Raw genomic sequence first — 12,021 nt, forward strand, 5'->3', positions numbered from 1 at the left:
AATCACAAATAATGTAACCCCACCCACTTATCTACAGCACACGCCCATAATTCTGCTCAATAAAGCCAATCCCAGACATCAACATACAATCCCAGAAGTAGCCAATAACACAGCATAACTGCCCAAACTGTCTCCAATATATTTAACCCTACTCTGCTCATGAACAATTGCCAACCCCTTACAGTTATCAACACTTCCCTTTGACCATTCATCCCTAAAGGCCAATCCTAGTGCCTAACATCGACTCCCCGGCCCCTTTATCTAAAGCCATGCTCTGACCGACAATCCGTGGCCTATTTCTAATAACACTCTTCAATGATCACCCCCAACCTCACACTGACCGTCAGTCAGAATCTCTAATCCCCACTCTCGGACGCTAAGTAACAAACCCTATTTCACAACAATGCATTGTTCCACCCAAAAGGCATTCATTTTTCCTTAAAGAACAAGTCGTCTACTTTTCAGCAATCCACTTCTGTAGTTGATATTTGTACTTTTCCAAGACAGTATCTCTCCCCTTCTCCATCAAAGAACATTTTGCAGCAAACTGATTTCCTCTTGCAGCTTGGGGATCTGTCTTTTGCTTCTTTAAAGGAAATCGCTCAGCTTCTTTGATTCCCCTTTGCACCAAAGAGAGGCACTGCCATTGTCTGGAGCTCATAGTGCACCAGAACCAAAGCTTCTCCCCATAAACTCCAATTGGTGACTGCATTATATAAGCACAGCAGCCAAAGCATCTCCTTATTCCTCACAGCCACGGATACTGGGCTATGGAAACATGCATTCCCTACATTTCCCCCACATGGAAATCGCATGTTACTCCAGTGAATGAAACAGGGCATCACATGCTTGTTGCAATATTGTTGTATGCTTTATGAAGATTGCTTTTCTGTTCATTGCTTTTTGCACTGGCAGATTATGTTGCGTATTATCCTCCCTGAGAGGCGGTACAGCAGAAGTCCACATTCTAAAAGGCTTGCCTCTTCTATCCCCGGTTTTCACTCCCACTCAACAATCGTCCAATCAGAAGCTATTGTGTTCCCTCCCAGTGTGGCTATCCCAAGGATCCTTCAAGGGGGATCCCCACTGAGAAGCTACCTTTATGCCAGAGGAAATCGCGCTTCTTCTGAGGCCATCGCAACAGGAGGAATTGCGGCTGCCTAGCAATATCTCCCCGACCCCCGTCATTTCTACTGAAAGAAGACAGTAAAAGAAGTGAAGGCCCTCTAAAGATATGCAACATTGTCAACAGCAGCTGCCCTAGCAAATAATCCCACCTAGGATGGCACATATTCTCGGTTGGGTATACTAGTCCTTTAGGAGATGTCCGTGCTTGACAGTGTGGCGGTGAGACTCCTAACAGGACATATCATTTGGTGTTTGCGTTGAATGGTTTTATTGTACGACCTGCGCAGGGAGCAGCAGATGGCTGTGTTTCGACCCATATTGCGCTGCGCATGGATTAGCAGATAGCTGTGTTTCGACCCATAATGGGCTGCGCAGGGATCAGCAGTTGGCTGTTGTGTTTCGACCCATAATGCACTGCGCAGGGATCAGCAGTTGGCTGTGTTTCGACCCATAATGCTAGACTCATGATTTCATTTTCACTGGGCCACGCATTACCCAACTGATACACAACACAAGCTTTCCCCAATGATGAGCAGAGAAGTGTAGTGTGCTACGGAGAGGTGCTAACATTATATGTGTGACGCAAATGCTTGCCACTATGGGAGCACGGACCAACGGTAGCCAAGCCTCTCCGCCCAACAAATCAGAGTGCATTCCATAATAAAGCGAGGGCTCAGAAGAGCACAGAATACTGCCAGACGTATGCCAGATAAACATGTCCTTTCAAATTCATAGCTGGTTTCTGTAGGGTCCGCGTGCCTCTAGGACTCCGTGTGAGGCACGTCATTGGAGAGGGCCAGTCCCTCACAATCTTACAATCCCTTGGGCACGCCAAATGTCTTATTTTGCAGGATCACTCACTTTTAGATATAGGGTGGAGTGCAAATAAAGGCTGCCACCATAATGTGAGGGAGAGCACACAAGACAGCCAGCGACCACAGCCTGGGTGGATGGTGGCCAAAAAGAGGGAAGACTGCACGTGGCATGAAACTTCCTTTGCACAGGAGGCAAGTTCGGCCAGTGACGATGGAGAAATTCTTATATCGCCCGTCAACACTATAGCAGAAATGTCGTCTGTAAATCTTACGACACTGGAATACCTCCTTTACAGTCCCAGGCTTTCGTTTACCAAAGAAATGCATTCTGGGGGGTGTAGCATCAGTTCATTCAATTAAGCAAATGGGACTGAGAAGTGTATCCCCGTGCAATGGCATTATTTAGTCATCTTGCTTACCAGGAACATGCTGTGCTCAGGTACTGTACTTGGTGCTCATATACAATCATAAGGGGTGCCTGCAAAACTACGAGCTTAGTGTAGCATCCCTGTCTCACAGGCATAACTTGCTACCGTGGAATTGCCACATGAAGAGGACATACACATCTCATCGTTGTTCCCACCACTGAGAATCAGATGAGAAGATGGCAGTCAGACAAACATGGGCAATTCAAGTCTCGACCCATGATAATGGGTATTGGATCGTGGGGTGGCACCACGGCCCCTTGTGTACAGTCTTTAAAAAATGCATGCACCTGGTGCATTTTAAGGCCGGAAGTTTCCAAAAGTTGGACTCCTGACAGGGTGGATAAGGATCATTTTATAAAATGGATAAACTATCTTATATTATCTTACAAAGCGAGAAGTGTAACAGTGATCAACCTGTAATTGAGGGGGACAGTTAGTACGTAGACCAGGGACATGACTGACAATAGATTAGACTGGACTGTAGAGTAGTTCTCCACTAACAGATGACAAGAACATTTTGAAAATCACTTTACTTCATTCACACCAGTCCCTTAATGGCCAAAGAAGAAGCGCTTAGAATCAAGCTGACTTCCTGTATACACTAGATGGGTGCTTTTTAAGCCTTAAAAGAATCCTCCAATGATCTCACTGGTAGGAAGCAAAGGCAGAGGAGAGCAGAGCCAACACCTTGAAAACTAAAGGGCATTCCCCGGAAATATTCAAAATGAACAGTATCTACCACTTACTTTCTTTTACTGTGAAGCCTACTTTATTCAGCACTACTAAAGCCATTCCTGGCGAGGGAACTCGTTGTTACTTCTTGATGTAAGAAGGGTGTCACCTGACCTGGACCCTTTTACACCATCCTAGGATCTGCCCCATTGACATCAATGAGAACACCACCCCAACAAACACACCTCACACTTCCAAAGGATTGTTAATCAGCATTGACTTCCATTTGGTGCCCCATCAAAAATATCTGACTTCAACCTCCTTTTTGATTCAAATGGTTGAGAGATGTGTGTCGGCGGATGCTTTACATGATTGCTTCCAGCCACTCTTCTAGTTTATAATAATAATTAATTTTCAGGTCCACTGCAATGTATAATGCTGCAATAGCGGCTGGAGGGGTCTGCAACCTTCGGCTCTACAGATGTTTTGAACTACAACTCCCAGTATCCCTCACCATTGACTACGCTAACGAAGGCGGTGGGAGTTGTAGTCCAAAACTTCTGGAGAGCCAAAGGTGGCCGACCCCTGTAAGGGGCAAGTTGTTAATATGTTTATTAAACAGGTAAAGCAGTGCTTGAATTAACCTTGCATATTTCATTTTGAATGGTAATGTAGCAGGAGGTATTTGGAAGGCAGCTTCGATCAGTAATGAGGAAGGGGGTAGAGACATCACAAAATGCCCTTCTCATTATATTAACAAAGACGAGAAAACAGCAGCTGACAATCCCGCCCTCTGAACATGTCCACTCCAGGGAACCGTGTCATGTCAATCAGTCTGTGACCTTTGCTTGTTTCCGTGAGAACAACGAGTGGACTGGAACTCAGGCATCTTCCCACTCAATCCGTGTAGACAGATAGCATTTTGCTCTGCTCTGGGAGTAAATCTCATAGCTGGACCAGTGGACACAGAAGCGTTTTGACAGTTGTTTACTGCCAGGGCATTACCAAACATGTGGTGCTCTTATTCCATTGCTGCCAGTCGGCACTAACCTGCACTGGTTGCCACATGCAGGCTGTGTTTATCTTTTTAGACACGGAGCGTCAAAACTGGGTGCAATATTCAAGGGTTACACACGCCCATTCAGGCCAATGTTTACAAATGCGTATCACTTTATAGCACTAACTCGCTTCAAGATTTGCAATCCAGGTATTGCAAACAAGTGACTGCGTGATATGCCAGTTCCTATTCGGCACTGCCACCGCAGCGGAGACCAAAAAAAGTCCAGACAATGCAATGACTGATTTCCTGCCCATGTACCTCAAATGTCATCTTGATTTGGCCGCCGCTCTATTTACTTCATACAGATCCAGTGCTATTTTCGATCCAGCGCTATTTTCTGAATGCTTGATTTCTTTGCCAGGGATTAAAAGGCGTCCATTTGTTTCCCTTCAAATACACCATTTTTTTTAGAAATCGGGAATTCGGGTTCATTCTACAAGTTAAAGTGTTCGGATATCAGACATTTCAGTCTCAAAGCCATTTTTAAAACATGATTTGACCAGCAATACTACATACGCTGCAGATTTTTAATTATGAGGGAGCCTTTTATAGCTGTAAAATCAGTCAGTGTTACAATGCATCTATCTGCCTGCAGATATCTGTGTTCCATAGGAAGCCATTTGCTTCCCTTTTTCTCTGCCAGGTATTTGAGGGAACCGGGTTTGCCTCTCCACTCTCTGCAATGATGGTCCCTGAGAATAGGGCAGAGGTTGGAAAAGTGACGCATGGTTGCCATTCATTTCATGAAATTATAGATGGGTAGCTTTCACTTACCGAGTGTATTCCATTTTACATTTCTGGCTGTCATCATCTATCAGATGTCACTTTGAACTTAATTAGAATAGTTGATAGCTGCCCATCTATAATAAGGCAATATGACCCGAGGAGGAGGGCCATTTCCGGGCAGGTAATGCCCCCCGGCCCATAGTTAGATGCCTGTGAGAATCACGTTGTACCGGCTCCAGAAAAAAACCAAAAAAATGGCTGCCAGGAATCAGGGAGAAGAGACTAAACGTAGTCCCTTCTCCCTTTCCATGGTGGCCATTATAGCCAATGTAAAAAAAAAGTTAACAAATTAAATGGCCGCCACGGAAGGGGAGAAGGAACTAAATGTAGTGCCATCTTCCCTTCCATGGCGGCCACTCACGGAAAGTACTCCGGGACACAGCATTGCACCGCGGCTTGTCAGGTGGGTAAGGCCCGGGCGAGGGCCAATGAGCTTGCTCTTTACAAGCTCTTTCACTAATTCTATATAGGTAAACAGTAAATGACTGAGTTGAACCCTGTTGGGCCTGACTCTGCAGTTCATGCTGTACAGGTCAATAAAATTAGTACCATTGGCTTCGTAAATAGGACACCTCATACTTAAAACACGTTGAAGGCTAAAGTCTTTGGCACCAAGCACATGCCTTTTAGAAAAAGGTGATATATTTTGCTTGTCAATTGGGGCACTCTTAAATTAAGCAACATAAGGCACAGAACTTCATTAGAATGTTGGCAGACATTTTCAAAAATTAGTCCATACAGTAATTACCATTACCACATGGATAATTTTTGGAATCCATGTAATTATGACAATACCACTAGTGCCAGAGGTTGACCTTCAATCCATCAACTCTTTATTTTTGCTGTAGTCACCCCGACTGAGACAGGTATGCCCCGATGTGGGTCCCATGCCTGCTGGCCTTAGAGACCCAAGCTACTCCTCACTGATGAGGCCCAACAAAGCCGAAACATGTTTGAGGATGCTCGTGGTCTTGTGCAGAAGGAATGTGACTAAGCAGTTTAGGCTTGACTGCCCCTTTTGGGGTGGGACAAAGCCTGATTTGCATATGGTTTTTCCCCTTTTGTAATGGCGCGGCAGACGAAAAACAATGTTCTGGAGGGTTGCCAAGAGCAATGACAGAGGTAAAGATTAATTCTAAACCTTCCAGTCACCACCTCTTTTGTTTTGCTGTGGTCACCCCGAGTGGGATGGGTATGCACAGACGTGGGTCCCATGCCTTTTGGGCGTAGAGAGCCAAGTATACTCCTCACTGATGAGACCCAGCAAGACAAACATGTTTGGGAATCCTTGTGGTCTTGTGCAGAATGGATGTGACTAAGCGTTCAGGCTTTACTGCCCTTTTTGGATTGGGCCAAGCCTGACTTGCATATGGTCTTTTCTCTTTTGTAATGGTTTGGCAGACGAAGATTGGTGGTCTGGAGATTTGCCCACAGCAATGCCAGAGGTTAATATTAATAGTAAACCTTCAAGCCATCACCTCTCTTGTTTTGCTGTAATACCACTAGTACGACATAGACTATATCTAAAAATCAGCGATCTTTATTATTTTATTTCACAATTCCCATCGCATTTCGTGGATGAAAAAGTATTCTGTAAAGTATGGATCACATGGCTAAAAGTGTTTGTATTACTCTACTTAATGTTGGTTTACTCCAGGTGGCATCACTTGAGCTGCTGAAAGCAGCAGTTCTTAAAACTGGACAAAGACGCTTGTGTATGAGCGCGATACAAATAAAATATCAATATCAAAACAGGTATTGTAACAGTTTATTGAGAGGCTACCCTCAACAGAGGACATTCCTCCACTATCCAATCTAGGTGTAACACATAAACTGTTTAATGTTAGTTATTTTATTCAGCCCTATCTAAAATTAATCTAAAACCTCTTGGATCTCTCCCCTTGAGCTACCAATGAGCCAAGAACCAGACCAGTGTACAGTAAATATATTTATAATCATTTAAATTAGATGTTAATACAAATTCGTAGTAAAATGTCAAACTTCTCTCAACATAAATAAATCACACAAGTGGGTTGAAAATAACACAAGTCACAATTCTTTACTTTTTTACAAATTTCACTTCAAGAAATAATTAAACTGATCAATAAACAAAAAATCAATTAAGTATGCAATGCTGTGCAATATTGATTTTCCTGCGCAATTTAAAGGTGAACAGTTGGGTTTCTGGATTGGTACAAATGCATGTGGCAATTATTATTTCACCCACACTTTTGGTTTAACATAAACACAGGATGATGTTGTAAGAGGATTCAATTCAGCACTACAGCCAAGTCAACGCCTAGTCTAGAATACTGAGTGAAAACCCTTATTGATATATCTTTATGTCAAGTTCATGCGTTCTGGATGACTACCCCTATATAACACCCCTCTCTTGGAATCCCCCTGACCCCACTGAGCCAAGAAGTAGTTCTGTTTTGCAAGTTAAAAGGTTTAATTGATAATTTAAACAATAGATATATATATCACACTTTATAATAAATTAATAATTGAATATCACACTTAATCTGATATGATAAAGATTAACAACGGAGAATCTGGCACTAGCACACTTGTGAATAGGAACAGAAGAATAAGGTGGTAGAGAATACTTTATATAAGTTCAGATGGATGTAATGTTGAATGAAAAATGCAATACAGAAAATACTCAATATGATTTCAACAAAACAATGTAATCACTTTTCTCTGGCAATCCCCTTCCCCCTTTATGCAATGCAGGGAAATGGAAGGGAAGCACACACAGTTCTCAGAAATGCAATTCAAATGTAATTCAGTTCACCCAGCAACTTAGACTACAGAAGTTGAAACACAGGCAAAAGTGCTTTGATATGTGCTGGCAATGGAGTGAAAATATGTTAAAATGCTTTTAATTCCCTCTAGGAGGTTCAGGGTGAGTGAAATCAAGTTAATATTAGTCCAGGCTCACTCTTGCAATGATTCAGGGATGATTAGCAGGTTAAACGAATTTCTGGCAAATGGAAGGCAAGCAGCAGCAGATTTTTACACGTGAAGAAATTTGCAAATCGCGGCAAAATTCGCGGGTGCGCCGGGCGCGATTACAGAGGAACTACAAGGACTGTCACTATCGTTCTGGGGTCCTAGGACAGCCTAGGATCTCAGCTTCCAGATGAAAGTTACTGCAAGTCTCTAGCACAAACGGTCACGGAGATATGAGCGATTAAACAAAGGTCGTTTTTCAGATTTGAAATTTTAAAGTTCAAAAAAGACAAGTGCAGCTTGCAACTAGAAAATGACAGGTGACAGCTTTACAAATGACAGGTGACAGTTAGGAGGCAGTTCTACTTAGATTAAATAGATTGAATTATATTATTTTAACTAAGAGATTGGTTCTGCACAGTTTTCTAGGTACTCACAATATATTTAGAAATATGCCTTGCCACGGATCTGGTCAGGTTTAGGACTGGACTCTGGTCTCTGCACTTCACAGTGATCTGGGTCAGCTCTCTCTGGTTTTGGTCTGGTCTCTGAAGGTAGATATTGCTAGATTTGAAGTCTGGATCTTTCTGCACAGTTTTCTCTAGAGATTGATGGAGGTAAAGTATGGATTTTCCCGGCAGAGCTTCCAGCTGCAAATGGATTTGAAGGTCCCTATCTGTCCTGTCTGTCTGCTTTTATGTGTTTTTTTAATGGGTGTGTGTGAGCAGCATCACTAGCCAGCCCCTCTCCACTTATCATTGGCCAAGCTTTCATTTCTCCCGTGATTGGGGAAGCTAAGTTGTGTCAGAGTGATGTCATTTTACAGCCTGCAGAAAGTCCACTCCTCCTGTCAACTTGCACACAAATCTAGATTTGAACCAAATACATATTTGCAGAGGTACATATTGTTTTAAAATCATATGCACCCATCATGCATTACAGGAGGTATACCCTGTCCAAATCTGCTCTTCCTGGGGGCTTGCATTCAGAAATGGCAATATTTTGCACTTTTTAACTGGTTTGCAATACCGGACATTACCCCAAATTTACACACATGTGCGCAAGGAGTATGGACATTAGTTGATGAAGTGTCAGATTTTTCACATGCACACATTTTGAGTAATATCCTCTTTTCCGCTAAAACCCCCCTGAACATGCCACCGGTTCTAAAAACCTCTTAAAATGTGGGCAGAAAAATCACAAGAATTATGGTGTCATTTAAATAATTTTCACAAGTCCGTACTATGAGTTATTCATCTTTTTCTAAAACCATATTCTGGCTATAGAGGTGTGTCTTTTCAGGTCACATGGTACAGAAACCAGTCTTTCCAGTTTCTGCCAAGCTCAGAGACCCTGCCCCTCCCAGCTTCTGCCAAGAGGAAGCTGTTTTACGACATCTGCAATAAAACATTTGCCTGAGTCAGGACAGGGCTTTGTTCAGAGCTCCTGTATTCTGTGGGGGCTCCCCTTAATTCAATTATCAGAGAGATGGCATATCCTTAGTGTGGCCAGCAAAAGGCAGATAGGCCTGGGAACACAGCTGTGACTCAAGTTTCACTCCTGATGGGGGTAGTTGCCAGGCAGAATTCAGTTCCTTAAGCCAGGTTTCAGATAAAATGTCACTTTTTGTTACCCAGTTTAAGTCAAGACAATGTTTACATATGCAGCTAGAATGCTGATTCTAAGTTAAAAACTATGACATTTAAACAATTGCAACCTATGTGACACTCAGAAATAGGTCACTCATTTCTTTTAAACATTTAGATTTTTAGTGTCTTTCAGTCCAAATTTACTTAAACTGCTGAAATCCACAGCTCAGCCAGTCTTGTTATAAACCTTCAAGTCACTTCAGAATATAACTTTACATTGGATCCACCTCTCAGTAAGTCTTTCTTTGGCTTGCCTTGGGTTCATTTATTCAGTTTTACACAAAAAAGTAAAATCTGGTGTTGTTTTAAAAAGCCGGCTTTTGGATAGTGGTGAGTACTGGTACTGCACCCCTTTTTGGGATTTAAGAAAATGAATTCCCAACAGTTATGGGTTTGCTTTTGGCAATCAGCATTGCCATTCCCAATGGTTTCAGACTACTGTGTGGGTAGTCCAATGGTGGTTTTAGGCAGTGTCCTTCTGTGCCCATAGCATCGGCAAAAATGAGTGGCAGCCTATTCTTCATGCATTTCCCTGTGCATTTTCTGGGAAGCTCTGGCCATCATGATGTTTTCCATGTCAGTACTGCACAGTTTTGGGGTAGGGCTTGGATGCATGGATAAAAACATCCCACAATGTAGTGGTTTGTTTTGAGACCACCCCTTACTGAAAGGTCTGTGTTGACAAAGTTGGACATAAATATTGGTATGATTTGGGAATGTTAGATTTCAGAGCTGCTCCACTTAAAGGACTGTGTTGGGGAAGCTGCATAGCAACAATTGGAATGATTGGAGAATTTTGGATTTCAGACCCCCCTCCACGTAAAGGCTTGTGTTGGGGAAGGTGGATTGAACAAATGGGAGGAATTAGGAATTTCGGCTTTCTGATACCCCCACCCTACTTAAAGGCCTGTGTTGGTGAAGCTGGATGTCAAAAATTGTGATGATTTGAGAATTTAGTGTTTCAGAGACTCCTCGACTTAAAGGTTTGTGTTGAGGAAGCTGAACATAACAGATTACCCAATTAAATTACAGTCTATAGTTTTCAGTGCCCACTGGGAATGAGCTTTGTTAATTTCAAATTTTAACAATAATCCCCTGTGGTGTTCTGCCAAGGGGAATTAATTACATGTGTTTTGTTAAATAGACTAAGGAGCTACACAGGTCCCGTCCTCACCCACCACACCTTCTATAAAGACAAGAGATTTAAGGCCAGCAGATCCCCCCCACCTTTTGGTTGCAAAGGGTTCAATTCTACTTACATAGAAAACCTCTGTTTAAAGTTCAGGAAAGTCAGGACCATCTGGAAGGACAGGGCAGGGTCTGGTCAATCCACTCTCAAGGATGGTCCACAGCTCTCCACCATAGAGTCCAGTCAGCTTTTCTTAGGCCTCCATAGCAATAGACATCTCAACCCAGATGTAATCACTTTTGGTGAGTCCTTGTGGCTGTCAGATGGTAAGTTTCAGCAGTTCTCTCTGAAGGTAAATTTCAGCAGCTCTGTCCCTTCCTCATAGTGCCTCCACTTAATATAACAACGATGACACCATCAAGTTTACAATCTTGGGGAGTACCCTTCTTTCTCCTCCAACTCCAGCACCTCTCTAAGGATTGGTTTAGGAGTCTGGAGCAGACATATGTCAATTCCCATGTGCAATCCCCTTTGTTCTCATGTCAATTTTTTGGCAAAAACTAGTTATGTGGCAAAACCTCATAATTTTACTAGCAAATGCCATAATATATATATTTTCTGATTCAGCTAATCGGGAGGGGGGTTTAAGAAAACAGCCGGGTCTGCACCTTGTTGCACAGCTGTTTGCCAATTTCGCAACATTTTTTCAAAAAGCATAACAGTCAGGAATATGTAATTTATTACCCATGTTCCTAATTGTACTCTCCATCAGCACACCAACTCTCACATTCAGGACATGTTAAACACAGCCAGGAACACATGTTAGCTTGCCATTGCAATTTCCCTAAGTCACAGATGGAGGAATTTTATATCACCAACACTGTCTTTAAATCATCTAAAAAATAAAACATACATGTATACAGTGTGGTTTGTAGTTTCTGAGGAAAACCCACAATTGTAACAGTCCATTTAAACAAAGAGAATCTTCATATCGGCAAATAAGAGGTTCTGTGCCTCCAGGACATTTGTCCCTCTGGGCCAGCCTTCTTGATTAGTCTCTTTGTTGTTAGAGGCATAGGGTGCAGATCATAAATGTGGGCTGCGTTTACTACACATAGATCCTCCACTGCAGGCATCTGGCATCATGTCCTCTTATCTGAAAAGCTTCTATTTTCCTGTATTTTTTTCTCCAATGTTCAGCCTTAATTATAGCACCTGTGTTCACAATTCCTGCCTACTTTGGTCATGTACCAGCCTGAGCCTTTGGCCTGCTCACAACTGCCCTTAGAGATAGTAGGTCTAGGAAAAGTCTTTTACCAACACCTCTTAGCAGTATACATTTTATTGCCCTTATAAACAGTTGGGAGGCCAGCCAGACTTTCAGTGCGGGGGTTCTTTG

The 12,021-nt window shown here is 42.7% G+C and overlaps 1 protein-coding gene across 2 annotated transcripts in view; it reads right to left on the minus strand.

Moving 5' to 3' along the window:
- The window catches only part of UNC5B (unc-5 netrin receptor B), a 427,137-nt gene that overhangs the window by 355,047 nt on the left and 60,069 nt on the right, over window positions 1–12,021 (minus strand). The window lies entirely within an intron of this gene.

Source organism: Ambystoma mexicanum, chromosome 8 (assembly GCF_040938575.1).
Source record: "Ambystoma mexicanum isolate Mex_15411 chromosome 8, UKY_AmexF1_1, whole genome shotgun sequence".
Lineage (NCBI taxonomy): Eukaryota > Metazoa > Chordata > Amphibia > Caudata > Ambystomatidae > Ambystoma > Ambystoma mexicanum.